This window comes from Aptenodytes forsteri, unplaced genomic scaffold, assembly GCF_000699145.1.
Source record: "Aptenodytes forsteri isolate BGI_AS27 unplaced genomic scaffold, ASM69914v1 Scaffold1, whole genome shotgun sequence".
Classification (NCBI taxonomy): Eukaryota; Metazoa; Chordata; class Aves; order Sphenisciformes; family Spheniscidae; genus Aptenodytes; species Aptenodytes forsteri.
In genome coordinates this window covers 1,345,683-1,371,243 of record NW_008795035.1, presented here as the reverse complement: position 1 = coordinate 1,371,243, position 25,561 = coordinate 1,345,683, and the positions used below count along the sequence as shown (strand labels likewise).

Genomic DNA, 25,561 nt, shown 5'->3' with positions numbered 1-25,561 from the left:
CGAGCCCCTCGCGGCGGGGTTGAGAGGACAGAGCGGGGGGGAGACCCTAAACACCCGAGTCTCACCTGTCCGTGGGGCTTTACTGGTCACTTGCCAAGAGAAAGGGATACGTTTCTTCGTGCCGGGTCTGGAAATCTGTATCGCTCCAGTAGAGACTTGTGATTTCTCTCACCAGTTAGAAAGGAGCAAGCACAGAGTACTGGTGGCTGTTGAGACATCAGCCCGTTTGTCAGCTGGGAGCCTTGGCGATGCACGCTTTGTCACCGAGACCGAGAAGCAGAGAGTTTAAAAGAAAAAAGTGCACAAACATAAAAGTGTAGCAATTATGCCAGATTTATTGGAATAACAGTAAGTAAGTGGGAAATTCCTTTGAGGAAAAACTAGTAGATGTCACGACTAATAACTTAGGGTTTAGAATATCCATGCTACTTTAAAATGAATGTCATAACAGAGTGTTTTAGGTGAGTGCTTACCAAGAAACCTGTGTATAGGCTTTCTTTGAAAGCTGAACCATTATCACTTAACTGGGGCTTTGTAACAAAAACTGTTAGATATATACGGTGCACACGTGTGCATCCTGTACAGGCAGAACGTGTACCAAAGCACCACGAAGTGTCCGGGGCAGCCTGCTCTAGGTGGCTGTGCCTGAGCAGGGGTCTTGGACAAGATGCCCTTCAGAGGTCACTTCCAACCTCAACCACGCTGCGATTCTGGGAGGTGGTGTACGTGTAATGAACACCTAGTTTGGTATAATTCTATTTTTTTTCTGAGAAGGTGTAGAAAGATAGACCTCTGGCTTAAACTTAAGCAAGACAGACATGCAAGAGATCTTAATTGGTTTATGTGGTAACCTCGGCATTCCTCAGCCCATAGTCGCATAATTATTTGGAAAAACAAAATGCATCACCTGACATAATACCTAGTTGTGGTTTTTAGGTTAGTTATGTTCAGTGGGAGGATCATGGAGTGTCTCCAAGGAATACAGTACACAAATCAAGGCAGATGCGACAAAGGTTGTTAATTTGGCTACAAGTTTCCAGACATAGGTTAGGAAAATGTAAAAGGTGCCCTGCAAGATGCACGAGTTGCTGATAAGGAATGACACATCAGCACCCCATCATCACATGAGAGAAGTCAATGTGACAATCCTAGAGTGTCCCAACAGAGGAACTGGAGGCAATGAGCCGATAGATCAGAACAGTACAAGAGATTATATAAATTGATGGCAAGAAAAGGTTCACTTTAATTATTCTGTAGTTCTACAGTATATTTGGGAAGTTGGAGGCTCCCCTGGGGATGTCCAACTGAGGTTATACCAGCTGTAGAAAGAGAGCATCAAACTGTGACATCTCTGCGCTTTGAATTCCTTGTGAAACTCCTCGATCTGCTGGGCTGCATCAGCAATTCAGCCGTGACCCACCCAGCAAAAGAGCTGAACTGCAGGTCAGCATTTATTAAAAATGTCTACTGTGCGTGCAGTGTGGAGTCATGGCTCAGCTTCAGCCTCTTAAGGCTGATCAATGGACATTGCAGACATCTGGATGCCTGCCTAGAGCTGGAATTACTCAGACCAGTTACTTCAGCTAAAGTGGCTTTTAGTGAAGGGGAGCTGCAGTTCAACAAAATGGAAGCGTTGTTGAACGTTACTGATACGATGAGCTGAACATGCAGTATCAATTAGTTTGAAAATGTGTTTGACAGTAGTTTGGCAGCAATAATATTAGACAGTATTATTCCTTCTAACGCTATCTTAAACTCTATTTATATGCGAAGTGTGTGCAATACACTTTAAATCGGCTGTCACAACTCTGAGAACAGCAGCAGCGTCCCTTGCATTAGTATAAAGGTACCACAGATATTTTAATGTTGAAAGCTTTGCTTTAATAATCAATCTTTTCAAGGATATGTATGAGTTTTTTCTTCTGGAGTTGCTGGACTGTCTTTTCTTTGCATCAGCAATTTGTGGAGATGTTTGTTTCTTACCCCAAAATCCGTATTATAGCCAGAGGAACATTTGGATCTGGGATGTTGCCAAGGTACCTGACCTGATTAGCTGTCTGCCTTTTCTCTACAAAAAGTGAATACCCTCTAAACCAAAAATTGAGTTAAAAATTTGAGCCAGTGCTTAAATTAGGTAACCCATTTTTACCTGTATTTTTATTATGCATTCAAAATGAGTTACAGAAGAAACTAGAAGTGTCTTGCTAATGAGACTTCATTTTTCAGGAAGAAAATTGTGTTAGGAGGGAGAATATGGTGTCCACGCTACTGAAGTGTCTTCATGGAGTGGTCTATGGCCTTGTGAAAGCTAAGGGAAATACTAGCTTGCCTAGGGCTTCTTGGATTTAAGTTTAAGACGAGAGGCTCTGAGAGGTTGTTAGTTGTCGGACCCCTGTCTGACCTTGGTAGAAGTTGGAGCTCACTTGCTTCACAACGTCCTACCAACCGGGGCTTGAGTCGGCACTGCAGTGCAAATTGGCATGGTGCCTGCACTGCCTGCTTGTTGGGTTGCCCCATGTCTGACTCCAGACAAGCTGACAAGCTCCTCTGGCGGGCTGCAGGAAGGAACAGTTTGCACTGGTCACCCACCCCTAAAGGTGCGAGCGTTCAATGTAGGGACGTCAAACTTGCCACATTAGAAAGAGTCCCTGCTATAGCTTTGGGATTCTCACTTCCCCATAGCAGTGTTCTCCCTCCTGATCTCTGAATCCGCAGCTTGTTGACATACATGGGTATTTCCTGATGGGCAGGGGCTATATGGTAATTAGTTTTAATTTATTGGTTTTCTGCCTGATCATGACGTTCTCTCTTCAGCAAGGGAGTCTCTTGGCGCTACTGACTCCACTTCTTTCCTCCCTGTTCTCTTCTGTCCTTCCTGTTTCCCTGTTACTGCTTCTGGGATTTCTTTCCCCACAGTTGCTTCCAGTTCCAAGGAGCTGTACTTGCCCAAACCTGTTTCTTGCATTAAAATCAGTAATTCTTTAGGTAATGCTAGCATTGAGGTCACGTAACTGGGGATTGGACTTGACACTCTCATCAGACTTACACGGAACAGAGAAGTTTGCTCGTCTGAGTCACTGTTCCAAGGCTGGCTGCAGACATCATTACATCTATTACTCGTTTCGTGTTTGGGAGGTTATTGCTGCAACTATAGCGGCTAGAAACATACTTTTAAAAATGAAAGCTTTAATTTCAGAGACCTCAACTAAGCATTGTGGAGTGCCTGCCTGACCTAAGGGCTCCTTAGAGCCGAGTCTGAAGAAGGGGAAACCCCTTTCTGCATTTTTTTTTCTCAGGGACATGTTCAGACCTAGATAACGCTAGCTTTGCATTCTTACATAAAACCCTTGTACAGGAACTGGATAAGGACAGAAAAGATGTATGGGAGCTAATATTACAATATTTACTCATGAAGCAATAGGTAAAGGTAACTCTAATGAATCATTCAGTTTAGGAACTCTCACTGCCTCTTCTGTCTTTCTGAATTTGTTCCAAGGATAAGAGTTTCCTTTTCAGTAGAGCTTCATGATTAATTTTCTGAATAACCAACAGTATTTGTCTATGCAGTCCGTTGACTTCCAGTTAGTATTGGATACTTAGCTGCCATTTTATCACTGAAAATCATCCATATCTAGATCAGTAAGTGCACAGTGGTCTTGATTTATTTTAAATATTATATAGGTCAACAGACTAAAGTCAGCAATCTTCTAAAATAGAGATCAGTATCAACTGAGTCTAATTAAGGCGGCCCATATGATTTAATGGCAAAGTAAGTAGAGAAGAGAATGCCTTCTGGCTAGATAATCATTCTGTTAATGATCAGATATTCACCAGCTACTTTGTCAGTAAAGAAACCCAAATTTGCTTAGTCAAGGGTTGAATGAAACAGCGAGCATTTCCTAACTTTGATGTTTATGATGCAAGCCAGGGACATTACCATTTATAATAGTTGTACTGATGTAGGACAGGGATGTTTTAATTTCAGGAACAATAAACAAAACTATCCTTGTGGGCTATATGTGTGGGCAGATTCACAGTAATTAGGACAGAATAGACAGAAAGAAGGCTGCCCCCTGGTAATGAGTGCTGTATCAAGCTATGCCGTCCACCTCTGCTCATGTTGCAACTTCTGATAAGAAAAAAAAGTAACGTAGGACAAAGATCAGAGAAAAATCCTGCCTTTTAAGAATAATAGCCTTGGGTTCTGCAATTAATTGCAGCAAGGAGAGAGGGCCCTGCATGAATTTCAAAAGGAAAGTAGGTTTGTCTGAACTGATGCACATTACTTAAGCTGTGCACATATTCCTCATCAAAATAAGCATGTTACGAAGCAGTAGCAGCTGTGAGCCATTATTCATATTTAATGCTCTTAGCAGGGGTTAACTATGGGTGTCTGTAATAAGGTTACAAGACAGTGTTGCAATATCATGTGCTGTGGGTTTGCATTCTCAGAGCTTTTTTGGCTTTGTATCAAGTGCCAGTGAAGTTTTGTTTATTCCCCTGCCCTACCATTTGCAGAGGGTGAGTATCTTTGTAAGCTGCATTGTAGTGCATGATTATCCATTCTTCGTTGCCTCTAGCTTTACTTATACATCACCTGCTGCTTAGTTATGTGAGCGTTGCAAGTCCCATGCTGGTAGGAGCAATCTTGCACAGGAAAGGATGCAAGTGGTTTGGGTCCCATGGCGAGGGCTGGCTTGTGCTGTCACAGATGTGTTCTGTTTCCTCCAACTGTGTGGCTTTCGGTGTGAGCTGCTGGAGAACGATGATGCCAGTCAGCCTCTTCTTCCTAACTACGTCTTTTGACTGATACTTGTTTTCTACCTTTGCATGCTGAAAGGGCAGGCAGTTCTTGGGCAATTCGTAGTTCTTTCCACTGAAAATAGGTGGGCTGAACATGCAAGATGGAATCACCATGTTTTCACATCTGCATCTGAGAGGGGACCATCCATGGCTGTATTAGACCTTGGGTCATGGGGCCAGCAGGCAGTACCCAGCACAGCACAGGGGACTTGGCAGGCAGGGAGTTGCTGCTGACGCTGCTTTGGAGGAGTGTGGGACAAGCTGTCCAGTGGCTCTTCAGGGACAGCCTCTGGCCTTCAGGCTCTCTTTTTGCTTAGGTCTTTTTTTAGCCTTGTTATTGTTTGTTAACTTTTCCTTTTAAGTCATAAAATCCTTGAAATCAAACTATTTACAGCTCTGTCTGGTTAATAAGTTACTGGGCAGTGAAGTCAACAGTACAGAAGGAAGAAACAGTTGGAGCAGCAGCATATATATCCATTAGCATCATAAACTACATAAAATGCTGCCCTACACTAAGAAGCAATTGTTAGGCAGGCACCCTGGGACAGTATCTGCTGTCCTTCCATGACTTTTGGGTTACATGTATCCGATTTACAACTAAAATGTCAGGCTATAGCCTTCCTTAAATTCATGCCTTGCTGATGATGTATGCAACCTCCAATTATGTGTAGCAGATGGATACATGTTGACTAACTTCATAATGTGTCAATAGCATGGTCCCTTTTTACGCTGTGTAGTCAGTGTTGTTAGTGACAGGAGATATTGGCAACGTACCTTTTACCTCCCAGGATGGCTTATAGATTTGCAGGTGGTGTTGCCTTGTGTTGCTTATCTGTTGTTGTCCATGTAAACCCTGCTGCAAGACAATGGCAGCACATCATGCTCATTTTGGAAAGGGAGGAGTGCAGAGAGGGACACCAAAAATAGTGTTGAAAACATGGAGGTAGAATTGTGTGAAGAGCAGATAACTTTTTGAGTGACTCCTGGACAGCTGACTGTGTATCATTGGACCTCATGACACCATATTTGATTTCCATTTACAAAGTGAAATTAACGTCAAAATCAGTTCTTGCGTATTGCATTAGAATATTAGTCATTGCAGAATACTTCTGAATTTAAACGTTTGTAATTTAGCTTCTGTATGTTTCTGTTCACACTGCCTCACCTGTCCATGCTAACTGCTGCTCCCCATGAGCTTCCTCTGTTCACACGCACCTGCACCCCAGCTAAGGCCTCTAAATGCAGGATCCTCACCATTATCCCACTCTGCCATCACTGCTGAGCCTTCTGGTGCCAAGTTAACAATCATGTCTTCCTTTCCCTGCTGAATTCAAATTCAGTGCAATTAACCCCTGCTTTAGCCTCTTTTAATTAAAAAGCAACGAATACAATAAATCTGGATGTAATATGATAGTTAATGGCACCTCCACTGATGTGTAAACCCAACAATGAGCATAAGAAAGACAGCTCTGTCATGTGGGAGAGCTGTGCAAAATAGCCAGAGGGATGGTAGTAAGGAAGTGTCTTGTCTTCACCCCACTACTTCTCTGTGAGTGGCTTTTTCACTCTCAACGTTTTCGGTTGGAGAATAGTTTACCGGAAAATCTGTAAACAGGTGATTCACCACTAGAAATGGTTTATTCATACAGATATTAAAAAAAACCCAAACACCTCAATATTCATTTGTCAGTGGGTGTTTTTTCTTTAAAGTATCATTATGCACCTTGCTTTGCCAAAGTAGTTCCAGTCACAGCTCTGTCTAGAGCCAAGGGGAACTTTCTTAATTAAGTGAAGAACCACAGAGGAAAAGACTGCTTTACTTGTATATGTTATTACAATTCCTTTTTTAAGGCTTATTTTTACCAGCAGTTTTATATAACCTGCTCTAACAGGTCAAGAGCAACTTGTTTATTTTATACGTGCTTTTAGATTTGTTTTAGCTCAGGAAGACTTAAAAAAAAAAAAAAATCAAACAGCCCTTTTAACCCTTCCCTCAATCTTAGGGTTCAGTACAACAGCAATCAGCAAGTGATTTGAAAGAGGTCTGTCCTTTATCAAAGAGTACCTCAAACTGTTTCATCAGGGAATCCAAAGAAGCTGTCCAGAAATTCCCCAAGAACATGAATGAAGTCAGCAGACATGCAAAAATCCAAATCAGAATATCAAGCTTTTCATCTCCATGTGCTACCTACTAAACTATACTTTTTCTTCCTTATGCCTGCTCATTGACCCTATTTCTCTGAACTGTCCATCCTCATCCTACATTTCCATCTTTTTGTTGCCCTTTGTCCTTCTTCAGGTTGGATCTGGCTTCAGCTATGGAGTTGAAGTAGTCTAAGACAGAATCTGAACTGCCAGTAGACTCGGTCTGTCCTCTAGACTCCAGTTTGCTTCAATCTATGGAGTCACTTAGGTGATTAAGGGTGTAACTTTGAAATTTAAGATGTAAATCTTCAGCTGCCTGCAGATATCCCAACAGCCTCCTGCCTGCTTGAAAGAAGAGCCAGGAGAAACATACAGATACTTGCTCTCGTGATGTATGCTTGCAGGGTATACATGTGCCTGGAGGAAAAAGAGCTTAGAAAGAGCAGCAGTTGAAAATAAGGGGGAGGGGGTTCTGTTGGTGAATATTTTCCTTCAAGGAAAAACAAAGTTTAACTCTTGCCTTGGAAAGAGCAACTCAAATTAGGTTTTTGCTGTGAGTCACTTCTGAAATTACCTGTCTTCATTGAGTGCAGAGGATGCCTCAGATACAGCTTCCCCGGGCCTGAAGGTGGCCCTTGTGATGCTCCTCTGAGACTGGTAAGAAGGAAACCTACTCTTTGAATAAGAAGACAAAACAGTGACAAGGGTGCATTGAAGCTGCGTAGCAAGTTTCTATTCCAAGAGCTCTCTTTGCCTTCCAGGATGTTTACTAGTGTATATTTTCTTCCTGTGGGAATATTTTAATTTGGTCTAATTGGCCTTGTAGCTCATGTTGTCATTCAGTGTCCAAAACCGGAGTGTGTTTTCGGCCTGTGACTGTTTTTAGCTGATGTAAATAGGGCACTAAACCAGGAGCGTTCGTGCTTTTTATTACAGGCGTCTCGCTTTGGGCACTGAGCAGTTGGCCTTAGAAGTATTATAATGGCATTATCGGAAGTGAGAAGGTGATGATGGACCAAGTGGGTCATTGTTTTGTATCCTGACAGTTTCTGGGTGCTGTTCCTTAGCTTTTAAAGTCTCAATTGTACAACAACTTTCTGTGATCTGGTAGAAGACAGTTGGCTGATCTGAGTGAAAACTAACTTTCTCCCCCCCGCCTCAGGTAAATTGTTTCCACTGGGGAGGAGGGTGGGAGACTAGGGTGTGGGTGCATCTGCCTTTCCTTCTGGTGTCCAAGACATATGCAAACTGAAGTGGCCATACAGTCTCTGCACTTACTTGTCTGGTATTGACCTCTTATTGCTTCATTGCTTACACTTCAGTACTCTGCTTATATTGCCACCCTGTTTATATAGCTACAGAAAGCTGTGAGATCAACCTGCAAACAAAATCTTCATGGTGAGCTGAAACGGTCCAGCAGTTTGGTGTCCTTCATTTTTGTTCCCTTTTTTTTTTTTTACTGAAATGCTGCCCTCGAGTGGCGACCAGCTGATTGATCCCGACTGGCGATCTCTGAGTTGTTACTCCAGCCTGGCCGGTGCTCTGTGTGCGCCTTTGGGGGGCAAATGTTCTTGGCGCCCAGGTAGCCCCCCAGCGCAGCGAGGCTCCGGAGTCGGCGTTCAGCTGAAGCCAGCTGGTCAGCTTGCTCTGTGCAGTAACTGCTGAGAAGTTCCCAAGCGACATTACAGCACAGCAGCTTGAACTGCCTGGCAGCAACAGCGTCCTTGGCTTTTACAAGAAAATGGAGAACTGTAATTCCGAAGGAAATGTAATGATTTGAGTTGCTACTCTGACCACAAGCCCTCTAAACTTCATTTATATGAATGCTTCTTCCAGTAACTCCATCCGTTGCGCTGTTTCTGGACTATAGTTCATGGTTTTAACGTAGAAACTGTAACTTTGTAGAAGAGTGTTTTTCTGTGACGGGGTAAAGATGTTTGGACGATGGTGGTTCCTGGAAGCAGTTAATTTTCACTGGACTTGCAACTGAAAGTACTTAGCTGGCCAGAGCTGCAATGAGAGGAGGCAGATTCTCTCTTTCAGCTAGACTGTACTAGTTACATTAGATTTCACATTTATTTATAATAAATGTGAATACATTTTGATACCTTTAATCCATTACTTAAATTTAATTTGATGCATTTAATTTTGGTACATTAACAATTTACAATAAACGTGAATGAATTAAATGTATCAAAATGGAAAGCCAATGTATGAAACAAAAAAATTTAAGGAAAATAATCTGCTGTCACTATGTGACAATGAAAAGAATCCCAGCTTGTTTCTGTCAGAAGCTGTAATAGCATGCTGTCACCCTACAGCTTTCAGTTATATCTGCTCACAAATGTGTTTTGGTGGGCAGGTAATCTATATAATGCCATGATAACCTTACAGTATAACAATGCTGGATTTATACCCAAACACCCATGAGTATATCAAATTGGGTTTTTTACACTGAAACAATGGGCGCAAACATGAGCAGTAAAATATACGGTGGGATAGAGTAATAAATAGGAACAATAGATTAATATGATCCATTGGAAAGAAACAGACAATTAGTAGTTTCGTTGTTAGGATTCATATTTAAATCGCCTGGTTCTCCTGTAAAACAAATGAGATCAAAGAAAATAAAATGTTTTGCTTGGTGGGTGGGGTGACTTGGGGATTTTTGTATGAAAGCTTTCTATAGTGATTACTCTTTTCTACAGAGTTTAATTGCAGTATGGTGGCAGAAGATTATGTGAGATGGTGAAACCTGAAGTGGAATAGGGACCCGTTGATTTGCTTGCTGCTTACATCAAATAATCTTTGCTTCCCTTGAGTTTCAAATTTGATCATGTATAGCATCGTCTATGCTAGTGTCTTGTGTCCTTAAAAAGATAACTTGAAAGGAAATGAAGGGAGAAAAATGGAGAACATGAGTAAAATAGGAATGCTTGCTCCCTGCAGTTCAATGCAGAAAAGCGTTTGTCCTTCCCTTTCCTGGCTGAAATCCTCAATATACTTTTGGCTTTAGTTTCCAAGCTCAGTCCAGCATCCATTTGTTAGTGTGCAGCGAATCTGTGTATGATACTAACTAGATGTGGCAGCTCTTTTCTAAAATAGACTGTTCCAATCTGTCACTTTATTCTTTGGCACCAGGGATTTTCATTTTCCTGAGATGAACTCCACTGCTGGCCGTCCAACCTGATGGAGTGGAAGAACTGCAGAACAAACTGCTGCCATCAGCTAATTCACCTGAACAGAGCAGTGTGTGAGACCTACCTTGTCCCGTGAGTGTCCTGTCATTCACAGCAGCTGAACGAGTATTTTCAAGATGGCAAGTGAGCTGATGGGAGGAATTACCTGAAAGACCCCAAACATTTTATGCAAACACCTGTGCTGTTCTTAGTCATGCGAGTTTGCTGGAACTTGCCTCACATCTTCTTTCCTGTTCAGCAGTTCTTTCAAGCTGCTCTGAATCATTTCCTAAATCCATGTCACATGAAAAGCCTGAAAAGGTATCTTCAGTTTCTCAGAATCAGGCTTCTGCTGTTTACTGGTGAGCATCCCTGGCAGGTTTGTTTCATTTGGAAGTAATCATGGAATTAATTAGCATTTAGTATCAAGGTTGACTTTCTTGTAAAATTATGTAAAACCCTTGAGGCCTACCTGTTTGTTACACTGTTTACGGCTGCCAGGATGCTTTTTTCCATCAAAAAATGCAGCTTGATCACGAACATAGCACCACTAAGCGATGCCTTTGTTCACTATATGTATTGTTTGGTATCTTGCTTCTAGAAGAGCGTGCCACATAAAAAAGGAAAGGGAAGGTGAAGGAGGTGGAGCAAGGGGTAAAGGAATCCATCAGAATAGCAGAGTGGTCAGGAGCTGTGTCGTGACCTCGCATGTACAAAACACGAAGCTTAACTCTGCAGCTCCATAGCTGGGAACAAAAGCTCAAAGGCTTCAAGCAGATGTCGGGAGTAGAGGCAGAGCAGCCCTCTGGAGCCAGAGCCTCTGTAAAGCTGTGTCTGTGCCTCTCCAACGACTTTGTGTAAGGAAAAAAAAAACCAAACAAACGGTTATTGTCATGATTTGGTCCTCATCTTGCATGGATCCTGAGGGATTAGGATGGCATTGTGGGATGGGCATTCAGACCCTTTTGTTGCCTCTTCTGCAGCATGATGTGAGATAATGTGACTCTGCAAAAAGAGCCAACTAAGACCTTTTTTCTCCTCACCCCACTTCCATGTATTTAGTCGTATAGATTAAACTTGGCAAGCTGACCGCCGGTATTTAATGCATGAATTGAGAAACAAGAAGTACTGAATATATTAATCTCTTAAGTGTTGTGACCTAGTTGCCATCTGCTTTCATTAATTACTGTTTTAATTGTTTGTCGGGATTAATTTTCCTTCATTAAAAGTAGCATTTCATACTCTCAGTGTATTTCTGCTCACTCATATGACTGATTAGTACAAAATGTAAATTGAGTACAAAATATGCAAGAACGAACAAACTTTTTTAAAGCAGAATATTACATATTAATTGCTCTTCTGGTTGAGGGAGAGGTCTGTTCATGTAATCAGTCCAAGTTAGTGCTGAGAAATACATGAAATCTAAGAAAAATCAAGAGAAGTCTGTTAAAATCATGTTTCTCATGAAGATATGACTGTGGATATCAAGTGGCTCTAAGGGCATAATTTTTCTGAAGTTGCAGGGGTTTTCGCCTCCTACCAAGTGCACTTACTCATCTCGGCGAATATTTGTACAAATGGCTCAAACAGCATGGGAACTCTTATAGTAAACAATTATATGCCTCCTAGGGCAATAATGAGTGCCTTAAAATTAGCAGGCAGAAGGATAATGTTCAGCAGTAGGTCTGAGATGCTGGCTCTGAATTAGGTACTAAAATTGGAACCTTACTTCACAGCTTTGAAAAGGAAGAAGCTGGGTTTGAACAAGAACTAGGCTTTTTGTTTTAACTGGCAAAATTAACTTCCTTGAAGGAAAAGGTGTGAACTGCGCTTCAGCTATCTTGGTTATACAAAGATTCTTCAGCCTGTTTTACTGAAGTAAAATTAATAGAAGTGTTTAATCGTCCTGTGAATTGGGATTATTATTTTAGTATAGTCATAACTACAAAGGAAAATGTTAATCACTGAGATTGGATTATGCAGTGACCTTTCAAATCTATGGTGTTTGCAGCTATTAGGCTTGCTTCAAAGTAGGAGTCGGAAAGCACTTTCAGTAGTGGACCTTTTGGAAATAGTTTAAATGTTTCTGTCCAAAAAATAATGATTGAATTAAAGAAATGCTACTTTCCAGTTACTGATTTTTTAATTCTTTGTATAATCTACATCATGAACGCACATGATGTTCTCCAGTGCCTCAGTGTCCTGAAGAAACCAGCAGTTTTCAGCTTTTGTTTATAAACTTGTAAATTTCTTTTCCTTTTTTCCTTGATTAAAAGGACTTGATGTTTTGGTTTGGTGTTTACATTAAATCTGAAAGTGGAAACAAGAAACCCAAGTTCTTTCAGGCAGATCTTTCTCCCCAGCAGGACTGCAGCTGCTTATGACTTGTAGTTCGGTGGCTGTGATGGTACTGGTCACCTGTATGGGGTTTCTGTGGGGAAGGCACCTGCAAACAAAGAAGGGTTTCTGTGGAGAGCAGTGGGTGAGGACCAGGAGGTGAGGGGTCCTTGCTCTGCTGCGAAGGCTGAGTGAGGTCCCTGGGCAGTCAGTCATGCCTGGGCTGGTCCTGTCTGACTGCAGGTGCTTTAAGAGGTACCTGGGCTTGAGGTCACCGGAGAGAGCAGAATACATGAAGGTAAATGCAGCTGGGCTTCTGTGCATTAGGTGAAACGGAGCCAGACATGCATTTGTAATTTTGAACTCTAAAATAGATATAATAAAACTGCTGGTTTAGTTTCTAATCTCTTTGCAATGGTAACTATGCTTTTGCTAGATATTTGGGCTCTGCATGGCACACTGGGGCCTCCCATTCAGCTGAGGCTGCTAGGCTCTGTAAAATATAAATAGCTGTTACAAATGCACATGCACTCTTTAGAGCTAATTTTGTAGCTTTTAATTTACCTGAGTGATTATCTAAGCTACAGTGAGAGCACTTACCTGAGCTGTCCCAGTGCAGGGCTTAGATTCATCTTCTTAAAAGCCTCTTTATGAATCATAACTCTTTCTGTCCTTGAATAACTTAAAACCTAACAGCATTGCAAATCTTAACAGTCCAAACCTCTTAATGATGGTTGGTTTTGATGCACATCTGAAGAAGTATATGGTACCATTACTCATCCTCACTTGGACTATATCCCTAGGTCCATTTTGTAGCATCCTGTAGTTCTTTATCACCAACTCCTGACCTGGCTCTGTAAACAGGCAGGCTTCTGTTGTTGAATGTTAAATCTGGCAAACGAGTAAATCAAGTAGAATGTGTATTCAGAGCTGACATTTCAAAGGTGAAGCCTATGAGGATTAGACTAGGATTTGAATTTATTTTTCCGAAAGTGATTACACTAAAACATATTTCTCTGCAGTGGACAACATCATGCCATATCGGTAATACAGTCACTTTTCTAACTACACGCACTAATCAGGAATTGTCTTAGCAAATGTTTTTGCTTGCAAGGATTTCTGCTGATGATCTCTATTGCCAACTTATCATCTGTGCACAAAATCTACCTTAGCTTCAGTGACAGTCCGTAAAGTTTCATTTTAAGGTCAGCTGTTACATTAGTATATCCATGTCGGTCTTCTGTGTTGTCTCTCTAGCCCTTCTCATAAACCCAGATCTTGGCAGAGTAGCAGCATTTCCTTATAGTGAGCTCTGTCTCCCTCAGCCTTCCCTGCATGTGGCTTTGTTTTGGGTGGTTACATCTGGTTTGGGGATGAGGCTGCTATTGTTTCAGCTGTGCCATTACACAGAGCAGCTTAGTTGCTCCTTGTAGCTGGATGGCAGTTACTGCTTACGCTGAATTTCAGGACACTCAGGCCAGTCTATCCCCATGAATGGCATCAGTTTCTACCTATTTTTATATTTTGTCTCCTAACAAGAGCATGAATTCTGATTGGTCCATGGTGTGACATACAACAAATCTTTCAAGTCAGTCTGACCAGGGTTCAAATTAAAATCATGATTCTTCTCCCAACTTGCATATGTAAATGAGATGAGATCAAAACAACAAAAGCTCGATGTTCTTTATTACAACTGGACTGGTCATTCTGAAAAATAAGTTTGATCTTCCCTGTGTCATCCTGGCAACAATACCTGTAAATAGGTTAGTTCTACCTTGTTAACATCAAAGCACACTGTGTCTCAGGTATGAAGTGCAGGACAAGAAAATGTCCTCTCATTGGAGAGAACATTTTGTTAGTCATGTTTTTCATCTGCATCCAGACAGGTTTTTCTCTGTAACTGTAACTTCAAGAGAAAGTGATGTTCTGGAGAAAGAATGCGTCTCTGCTCCTCCCTGAGCCAAAGTAAGTCCTCAGCTCTTTAGACTATCCTCAGGAATTTCTTCTGGGCAGTTCAGTCATTTGGCCTTAGTAAGGAAAGTTCAGCAGGAGCCCTGAACCTTGAGTGAGTGTTTTCTGGGAGACAGTCAATGGCATCTGAGGAGTGGGGTACAGGGGGAAGTCCAGATGCTGATTTACATCACTCAGGGCTCAGATTAAAATAGGGAGCTCTTCACAAGCCAGAGCTTTTAGCTAAAGGCTTGGCTTTATCTGGAGAAGTCTTTTGTGCTCTCTACATTAAGGGAAAAGCACTTCAGGCTTTGAACCTTTAAGTCAAATTGTGAAGTCTTGAAAGAATAGAGCTGTGGTTGTATCCCCCACACTGCAGATCCTTTCTTGCTGTGGACATCAGGCAATTAGGGGGACAATGCTGGTCTCATTCTCCTGCTTCCTATTGCATACCTTGTATGTATTAGCAGTACCATTTATTTTTAAAGCTATTTTATATGGGTAAAGCAGAGATCAACTTGAGTGCTTTTAGTTAAAGAGAAAATGGAGATTCTCAATGCAGTGCCATTTACTGCTGCTAGCAGATCTGCAGCCCTTTCCCTAGCAGCATAAAAATGGTTGGGAGCAGCAGGTATTGCCTGGACAGGTAGTGCAAAGAGTTAGTGAGGAGATCTGGGCTCTGTAATATGACTAGAGACTTCTTTTGGTGATATATCTGAAGGTGGGATGAGCATCAGTGACCACATGCATATAGTTGTGGTATATGTAATGACCTTGTGATTAAGAACAGATGAATCCATCTTTCAACTGTTAGAAATAGTCATCACTGAGGAGCCAATCCTAAAAACCTGTAATGGTAACTGTGCAAAGGCCACGTACTCAGGGAATGGCGGTGTCACTCCATTCAGCTCTACTGGAAGAACAGGGTACAGCTGAACAGTTCTGAATACTTACGATGGGTATGTGCTATTCTGGCTATGCAATGATTTAGCGATGAGTTTAAAAATGCTTAAATCAGGCCTGTGAGAATGCAGGTTTTCACATCTGAAAAAGCAAATTGCTTCATGTTTTAATTTTATTTTTTTTCTGAGCATTTTCTTGTCTTCCTTTCACACTTAGTTATTTAGTCTATAGAACTTACAGGCTGCTCTGTTACTCCAGGCTGTGAATTTCAGTTCCTTATCATTAAAAGTGGATCTTTACATTACCTGTTGTATACCTGGTCCCAAGTTGATTTTTCTTAATTAAAAAATGACTCATGTAGAGGGTTAGCCTTGCTTGTTGTATTTGATTTTGCATCTCTTTTTCCTGAATGATTGCTTGTATAGACTTTCACCTAATACTGAAACAGCAAAAAACCCCAACATTTCCAACTGTGTGTTCAGTTTTGAACTCTGTACTATAGTGATTTCTAGCCTATGATCTTTGGATTCCTGAAGGTTAGTGGCCTACCATCCATCTACCAGAAGATGTAAACTTATTCGTGGTAGGTCTCAGTCATCCCACTGGGAGGAGAGTGGACAAAGCCTGACCTCTTCCTCTCACGGTCAACAATGCAACCGAGGGCATGCTTGGGAGCTTCTGATTCCAAGCGTCTCTCTTCCTTGCTCTGATGCTGAAGGGACTTTATGAATGTTACAGGCTGACAGATGCTGGCAGTGAATCTCAGGTCTTTTAGTGATGAGCACACTGGCTCTAGGCAGATCTACTTGGTGTCCATCACCTTGGCACTGCCCTTCCTTGAGGCAGTGGTCACACCAGCAGCTGTACCCAGCCCCGCTTCATCAGCGCTCCTTGAAGCTCAGGGCTTTTTCCCATATGCTATTTGGACCGGCTGTAGTACCTGCTGTTTGCTGTCTGTTTGAAGTCTTTCAGTGGCTTGCCTGGGGAGTGCAGTAAATATTCTGACTGTGGGAGAAAGGAAGGAGTGAGACTCAAGCCATTGATTAAAAGCTGCCTAGTCTGAGTAATGGAATGGTTAAAGCACAGTTGCCGTGACAGCACTGCCCCTGGATGCTCCAGCCTGAGTCACGCTCCTCCTGCCTCCTGCTCTCCTCTGCTGTGCCCGGGTGCCCAGCTGCTGCGTGCGTGCAGAGAGGGTGACGCTGCTCTCACTCCTACCCAGACAGTGAGCAAAGGCTTCAGTGACTCACAGCAGAGATCAGAGGGGAAGGAGAACTATTACTGCAGCCCCAGTGAGCTCCACTGGAAAATGAATGCATGACTTGTAGATAAATCTTCTTTGGCAGGGTAGTACATTAGGCTCTGTAGGAGCTGCTACAGGAAACATCAAGGGGACTTCTATTTTTAACATTTTGTTTGGTGAATGGGAAAAAAGTATTGAATGTATCTGTGCCTCAGTTTCCACCTCTGTAGTGTGTGAAGGATGTGTACAGTACTCGCTGTTTGAGTAATTTTAAATGTTTGCACCGAACCTGTTTGGCAAAATGCAGCAAACTATGATTTATTAATGACTTGAAGATGGTCCAAAAATCGAAATGTCACCTGTACCAGTCAAAGGGGGAGTGCAATTGATAGCCACCCCTTCTAAAGGAGGTATTAAAAAGGGCTTGTTTTCTAAGTAAGTGTAAAGTTGACATTGGAGGGGATGTTCTGAGGATCAGTAACCTGAGAGGTAGCCATTAATGCCCAGTTTAGAGAAATGTATAAAGATGCATCACCCCAAAAGTATTTATTTTTTATGTGCTTCATGTATTCCTCAGCTTTGCGAAAATCTCAGTGCATTTACAGTGAGGCCCACACATTCAGCCCAAATCTCTTCCTGCCTCCCCTCCCTCTTCAGTTTACCATAACTAACTTGTTTGTCATCCTGTGACTTCTCTGTTACTGGAGGCAAACCTTCCGTACTGTGTGTCCCTGGCAAACCAGCCGCCAGTACTAACCTACCCAAAGCCACAGTGGGAGAGCTGTGCCATGCAGGGCACCCCACTGAATGCCAGCACTTGTTTCAAAGCTCGCTTTCTCATTGCTGCTGCTTGTAAAACTTGCTGAGGGTAATGTCGTCATTTGCCTTGGCAATAATTTGATGTTAATTAATGGCTGTGGCGTTTCCAACACAGTACATGTGTGTTCCCTGTTAAAACCCAGTGAACTAAACCCTATTTTGTGACAATGAGCAGGGAAGGATGAGCAGTAACTTGCTGCTTGCTTGGGCTTTCCTTCACAGTGTAGGAATACTGTTTGTGCCCTGTGCAGCAGATAAGAGAGGATTTCCAAATATAGCTCGGCCTAGCAGCAGTGTTTATTCTAAACTCCTACAAGGTAGATGCAGTCTGCTCAGGCACCATCAGCACACTGACGATTACCACAGGTGCTGGGCATGGTCTAAGTGAAAGCAGTTAAAAGGTGCTTGCTAACTTCAATGGTGATGACGTTAAACTCCGGTTGTGCAGTGCCAGATTCCTCAGAGCTGGGATGAGAGTTTGTCCTGGTTTCGGCTGGGATAGAGTTAAACCACAAGGTTAAACCACGACAGAGTTTAACTGTGTGTACCCTTTGTGGTATCTAAATCCTTTTGGGGGTAAATTTCTCTTTAAGTTCAGAGCAGCTTTATTCAGGGGAGGAGATTCAAAGGGTCATCCAGAGGGCTGATTAGCTTGGCACTGGTTTAAACATTTTCAAGTAAATTAGCCTGCTGAGGTCCCCTTTGTTAAGTTCCAAGCAGAGCGAACGATTGGGCTCGATGTGAACATCCGGAAAAGGATCCAGAAGGCTGGTGCCAATGCTTTTTTAGTATCTCTGGCAGATCTTGTGTGCCAAACTGCTCATGTGTCCAGAGGTAAACTTAATCACCAGCTCTGAGCTGATATCCCTCCACCCCAGCTGAGCTGACAGAGACCTTAGGCTTTTCACTTCCTCTGTAGCAGGCGGATTTTACTTTCAGCACATGGAAATATCTGCATATATCATACCTCATTCATTCCCGCCATTGCATCACTTATTCTCTGGAACACAGTTCTAGTGTCAACTTTTTTCTTTTGTTCTAAATGATGCAAGTATTTGGCCTGATTAAATTATAGGCTGGGTACTGGCATGCAATTTAAGGATATCAGATACACAAGAAGCCAGACTAGGTGGCCCCATAGTCCCTCTTATGGAAAAATGAGACCCAATAGGATCATTATTATAAAGCAACAAGCAGTTTCAAAGCAGCAGGAGCTGACAGTAACTCATGGGCAAAGCCATGACCTGTACCACTGCGGTGATTAAGTACACGCGTGGCCTTTGCGATAGCTTATCCGACGCTGATATGAGTGGCATAGCTGGATGCTACAACGTCTGTGTGCATTGGTGGAAAAACAGTAAGCAAAACCTTTTGCAAGTCTCCTCCTCAGCACCCAGATCTCCTCCTTGGATGTTCTTGCAGTGAGTCATTCCGACTCCAAGCTAGCAAGACAGCCCAGTGAGTCCTTCACAGGACCAGCAGACACTTCAGCCGGTGTCTCTGGGGATTGCTGCTCTTCTCAGCAGTGGCTGCGTGCAGGTTTGAGTCCCGGCTGACTTCAGGGCGTGCAGGATCCTGCCCCTTCTCCTTGGAAACAGTGTGTTTTCCATTGTACAAATATTAAAAGTAACTTGTTCTGACTTGTTCATTTAATTATGGAGTCAGTTTGAAAGCTTCAGAAGACTGAAGAGAAGTCATATTTTTAATTGGATTTTCTCATTAGTACAAAAACAGAATAGGAAATAACTAGAAGATATTAAGTACAACTGTCTCATTTTAATGAAAAATGTATACCAAATGGAAGCAAATGCATTTTTATTTAAATGTCATCACATATCTTTGTTTAAACCTTCAGTCTTTCTCATCGTGGAAATGATCTTTCGAACTCTATGAATCTCTAATGTTGGAAGAGACTCCAGCTCTTGGCAGGTGGCATAACTGCTTATGTCCCTGCTGGCTCAGCACAGCTGCTGAGCACTTCTGTCTGCTTATGACCATCAAACTTCCATTCCCCTTCTGTCAGGCACTCTGTTTTTTTTCCACAAATGCATATGAGATCAGTGCTCTGCAAAAAAACACAGTAAGGGGACCAACTTAGATGTGAGGTAACCAGGTCCAGCTTCATAAGAAGTGCTCTTGACCTTATTCCAGGCTCAGAAGAGATGCCATAAACTTCCCTGCGGTGCATTTAAGCAGATGTCACAGTAGTTAACCTGGATCAACCAGCACATTTGGAGTGTAAAGGCGGGGAGAGTTTAACTGGAGCTTTAATCAGGTGCCACAGAGCAATCAGTTCTGAAGACCAAAATTTAAAGGAGATTATTTTGAGGGGATAGCCTTATTTTCTAGTGAGCTTGACACATTTAATAACACTTTCTCCCCCCCACAAGCAGCCTAAAAGCATGCAGGAAGAAACACAGGAATGGAACAGAGTGACTGTGCCGCCTAGCGGGGCCAGGCAGCCGCGGGGGGAGGCTGCGGGGGAAGCCTGGCTAGCAGCTCCTGCTGATGTCTTTATTTTTTCTGCTCCTGAACGCAGAGTTAAGTGAACTGTTATAATGACAAGAAAACAGATTCGACCTCTAAGCAACCTAGTTAATGTGGATGATGAAGACCAGTGTGTGCAGTGTGCCAACGCTGCTGGAGTACAAACTAACCAAGAATGCCAACAGCCCAGTTCACCAGACACTTGTACACAGGGACCTCATTCTCTACCATCATCTGAAAGCTCTTAATGCTGACTTAGACAGATGATGAGTGTACAACCTTTTCATGGACAAGTGGCAGAATTAATGCAAGATTCTCAGGTTTGGGGAGCTCTTTATATGTAGTGTTCACCAACATAGATTGAGAGTCCAGGCAGCTTTTAGGTGACCTGCACCTGTGGTGACAGCTGGGAAACAAACAATTTGCAAGTACGAAATGGTGCTTCCAGATTCTGTTCAATACATTATCAATGCAGTCATTATCAGAAAAGATGGAGAGAGAAACCATACCTGCAGTTGCTTTATCTGACAGCCTTGTTTTTTCCTCCCTTGCTGATTGAACGAGTCTACCTAATGTCAGACTCAATAAAGTCAGGCAGCTTGCTATAAGAAACAAACAGACCCTCATTAAGGGAGGCCCCTCCTGCTGCTTTTGTTTGTGCTCATCTGCTTTACTGGAATGGACAAGAAAAGCATGAATATTTAAAGCACTTTGCTGTGGCTGGGAACCAGCTGAACACAATTCTGCTGGGTTTTTTCCCTTCCTCCTCTTCCTCAAAAAGGAAACCTCAAATGCCATTGACCATTATGCCTCATTCAGACATAGACGAACATTTGCTGTAGCTGAAACAGATTAGAATGACAGAGATTCCTTGGTGGTTGTTGGTTTTAATGTGCAAGTGCTGTCCTTTATTAAAATAGCTAAAAAGTTGATTTGAGAGCTGCATGGTTTAGTGGTTGCTGTCCAATATCCTCACACCCAGCAGAGTACTCACCCTGTGGTTTCTCTCTCCAGCAGTCAGTGCTCTCCACGAGCTGCGTTTGGATGCCAGCCTTCTGCAGGTTTGGCAGCAGCTTGACATTGGGCACAGAGTGCAGAGCTCCTGGCTGTGGCTAGAGAAAGACAGACAGATCAGAGCTACTGCAATATGACAGAAGATTTGGTCAGCTTGCACCTCTTTGATACTGTATTAAAACTCCCTAGAGTCTCTGTACCAGTCAAAATTGAGAAGATTTTACTTTTGCATCAGAAGAACACAAGCAGGGGCCTTCTGCATGGCAGCAGCAGGACATGGATGGCCAGTGGTAAATGCAGCTTGTTGCAGTTCAGGCTGTTGCTCCGTATCACATTCGTGGGGAGACTGACCCAGCATTCCTTGTAGAAAATGAAGCACCTGGGGTTTGCACTGCTGTTGCTCAGGCTTGAGAGAGGAGTGAACAGATTGGAATAGGAAAGATATGAAGATGCATGCTCAGAGACTGTAAGAATGGTATTGATCCTCTTTTTGTAAATGAGTTATTTTTCAACTGTTCGTACACGAAATTTTCATTCTGAAAAGAAACGGGTGCAAGGGATGAAGCTGATTCCTAAAATAAAGGTTCAGAGTGAGAAGGTGGGATACTCTATCTGTGTTGCTTGGCATATATTGCATTTATAGTCAAAATCCCAAGGGACTTCACGCAACCCCTGGAATGAAAGGGATGCAGGACGAAAACCAGTATTTTTGCAAAAGCTATGAAGTATGTACAAATAAAATCCTATCTTGGAGATAGGAAATGAAGTGTATGACCTCATGAGCTTCTCTGCAGCTGTATTCTCTGATTCCCTTACAACTGAGGATCTGGGAATTGTGCTGCATAGTTCCCGTGAACACTCCCTCTGATGTTAGGCTCTGCACATCCCAGCAGAACCACATACTGGGACACAGATACCTCCTCTTCTTTCACTGAGATTTCCTCATTTTCTTGAAGAGTCTCATCCATTTTTTGGCATGCAAGAGAGGAAAAGTAGAAAGAGACTGTGAGATTTCGGAGTTAAAGTATTGACATAAGTAAAGGCAGTCTTTAAATGGGTAGGGAAGATGTTTTGTTTCTCTGTGGGTAAACTGTGAACTTCCCTGGGATTGCAGAGAGCACGTTGTCTGTGGAGAGATGTTCTGAGGTTTAACTGTCCTTATCGTTGTCTGTGGAGAGATGTTCTGAGGTTTCTTTTTTAACTGTCCTTACGCATGTGTAGTTATGTGTATTTTGCACAGTGTTTTAATGTACAGCGTAGGCTCTAAGGGTCAGCTTAACCATTTCATTAACGCAGTCTATGCCTTTAGGTGCTCTACAACGCACTTGATTCCCTTGAAGCTTAGAGCTGTGTATAGCCTGGAAGAAATCAGTATATGTTCTCAGCATCGAATTCTAATGAGGCGCCATATGGAAAATTGCTGAGGCACTGTGCGGAGATGAGAGGGCGGGGAGTACATGTGTCTCTACCTGATGCTCATAGAAAGCCCATTTTGCAGGCTTTCTGAGTAGAAGCTAGCTGAGGAGGGGTAATTTGATACAGTGCTTCTGCTATGTTTTGGATGCAAGATCCTGATCAGACAATAGGGATTTTATGCACATAACTGCACACAGTTGAATTGGATTCTAAATTTTGCGAAACAGTGAAATCTCTATCTTCCCTGAGTTAGTGATGAGGAAAACATGAAATCTAGTCTTTGCAGCTCTAATGGCAGCAGTCTTTTATAAATTGCACTCATTTTTTACTTCAAAAAAGATCAGCGGCCTGCAGAGATCTGTTATTGCTTTGTCACATAATTTCAGAGCTGTAAAAATTGAAACCAGAGCTAAAGAAAATATTAAGTATTGTAGAACAGGGGTCCTGCTTTTCAGTTGTCTTTGTTTTTCACTGTGTACTTATTTTTAGAGCTATGGCATGTATTTAAAAAAATATAAAAGAACGCTAGTAATACAATCTAGTCTTGCGGTACGGGGCACAATTTTCAAAAGCATCTAAGTTCCCAAAAGCAGGTTGGGCACCTGGGCCAGATTCTTAGGGTATGTAGCTGTCTAAGGACAGGAACCAGTGTTTTATGTATCTAAACTTGCATTACAGCTGCTGAGAGCTGGTACCTAGTCACTCCTGAAAATATCATGGGTTTTCATGTGCAGCTTTAGTTGTCTAGATGCATCACAGAAATCTGATCCAAAGTATCTCAGATAGTGACACATTCTGAAAATGGGAGGTTTTAATTTTCCATTTATTTCCTTTAGAGAAAAGTGCATCTCTTGCTGCATCTTCCTCTGAGAAGCTCAGAGTTTCACAAGCGTTCACAGAGTTGGGAGGCAGGAAAGTATTAGGTTGATGTTAGAGTGTGCAAGCCGAGGCGTGGGCAGGTATGATGAACTTGCTTTAAATCTGGGAGGTGTGTTAAACCTGGGAGGAGAATCCAGGTTTCTCTGCTCCCAATCCTGGTTCTGAGCACCCGACCACCATTCACAAAGCTTCAGCCCAGTGCATGTAATGGGGGAAGAGAAGGAGAAACCTGGCAGATAATCCAGACGAGTGAAAGCTGCAAGAGCCACAGTGGAGAAAGCCACTTAATCTGATCTCAGAGCACCAAGGGAGGCTTGATTCAAGGCACAAACCCATGAGAAATTGCAAAAGCCAAATCCTTTATGAAGATTTATTTAGAAAAACCACAATGCTGGGGAGTCACTGTTACATAGCGTGGTAATTCTCTTCCTCTTGAGTAATATGCACCACACTGTGCGCATGCAATTACTTTTGTTCCAGAGATAACATCTTCATCTAGAGTTATACATGTACACATACGTTCCTTAGTGCACGCTATGGTTCACATATATGTTAGGACACACACAAAGTTGAGCTTTTCATGAAAAAACTGTATAAAAAATACAAACCAAACCGAAGCTGTCAACACAAGAAGCAATGTGCAAAAATAGACAAAGTTACTCCTGAATGTTTGCTTAAGAAAAAAGGACTCCTCTGTCCCTGTTCCCCATTCAGCATTGAGTATGCCAGATGTTGCTTGAAAGTAGAATGTAAAATAACTAGTCACATCCTGACCCCTTTCATGTTAGTTGCAGAGATTTTTAACCAGCTAAATAATCCTATATTAATATGAAAATCTGCCTTCAAGCATCACCATCGTGTGCTGTTGTTGTATTGAACAGATCTTCATATCGTTGCAACGCTTGATTTGTGATGCTCAAGGCCAGGTGACAACCAGGCCCTTGTGTGGAGCACACAGAAGAGGCAGGACAGAGAAGTCCCTGGTCACCGAGCCCCCGGCAGGGGCTGGCAGCAGCTGCCTGGAGAAAATGGCCAGGGATTAGGAGTTCTCCTCACGCGTGCTGGAAGGAGCCAGACCTCCCAGGTCCCCTGCCATGGGGTGCACAGCTCCAGGCACTGTCTGCTAGTGCATGGTGGGGCTGGTGTTTGAGATGATACTCTCGAGTGCCTGAGGAATCCTCCCTTCAGAGGAAACATGCCTGTGCAAAGAGCATGGCAGATGAAGGGACAGAGAGCCCACAGGGCCTTCCCCAGCCAGGTACCTTGGTCCATGATGCAAACTGTAGCTGACATGGATGGAGCCACCTGATTATATCACCACTTGTGTGGCTCTGAGCAAAGCTATACAGGATGACATGCTGCAGACATCAGGAAGCAGTCAGACCAATCCATCCTTGTAAAACTGCTGCATGCAAATACCAACACTTTAAATGGCAATTAAGACTAGAAATGGATTGCACTTGTTTCCCTTAAACACATATATGTACCACCCTTTAAAAAAAAAATAACCATTAAAAAAAAATATCTTCAAAACACATTAAAAAAATTGATTGATAGTTGGGATTCCCTTGGTTGGATCAAAGGAAAAGAAGAAGAAAATAGGGGCAGCGTGTTTCTAATCGCTGAAGTTTGTCAGTAACCATAATCTTTTGGTTTTGGGGATCAGGACTTTTCCTACCCGTGAGACTTGATGCTGCAAAGCCCAGTATTCCCCTGGTAATCCGCATGCTTTTTAAGGACTGTTTATTTAAGCCCATGCAGAGTTATGACTGTGTTACAGAACTTGTCTTTTTTTTTCAATGGGATATCAAAGTTTTTCACAGCAAATCCTGCATGGATCCAGGGAAAATCTCAGCAAGACTCCCCCGTGTGTTATGTTTTTTCACTTGCAAAGCAAAGGTTTCAGCCATATTCTGAGGAAGAGAAGGGGAGCTGGAAACTGTAAAGACTGGGAGCTCTCCAGGGAGGTAAACTGTGGATACTGCACTTTACATCCCAGCTCAGCAGACCACTTTAGCAAACTATTAGTGGGATTTAAGTGTACGTTATTCAGTTTGGATCCCAGTATGAAGACCAGTATCCAACAGGAAGAGCGTTGCCTTGGACCTACTCATTTCCATTACAAAAGGCACGGAGGGAGGGTTCATCCTGTTAGCTTGCACCCCAGCTCTGGTCATGAAAACATCACTCAGGGAAGTATGTCAGACATGTACCGACTGCTCCTGGGGCTCCCCCAGTTTCTAATCCCTGGATGCCCAGCTGCACAGTGGCTCACAGCTCTCCCCCCCCCCGGGTCAGGAGTACGCTGCAGTGACCGTGACCTCCAGCATTGTCCCGTCACCCAGGCGAAGGACGCAGTGCTTCATCCCTGTTGTCCCCAAAGAGC

The 25,561-nt window shown here is 42.8% G+C and overlaps 1 long non-coding RNA gene across 1 annotated transcript; it reads left to right on the top strand.

Annotated features, from left to right (window-relative positions):
* Positions 1–4,467: 4,467 nt before the first annotated feature.
* On the top strand, positions 4,468–12,256 carry LOC103896607. The gene is made up of 2 exons (XR_657420.1): positions 4,468–4,521; positions 10,090–12,256. It is a non-coding gene; the product is annotated as an uncharacterized LOC103896607 (long non-coding RNA).
* The last annotated feature ends 13,305 nt before the right edge of the window (positions 12,257–25,561 follow it).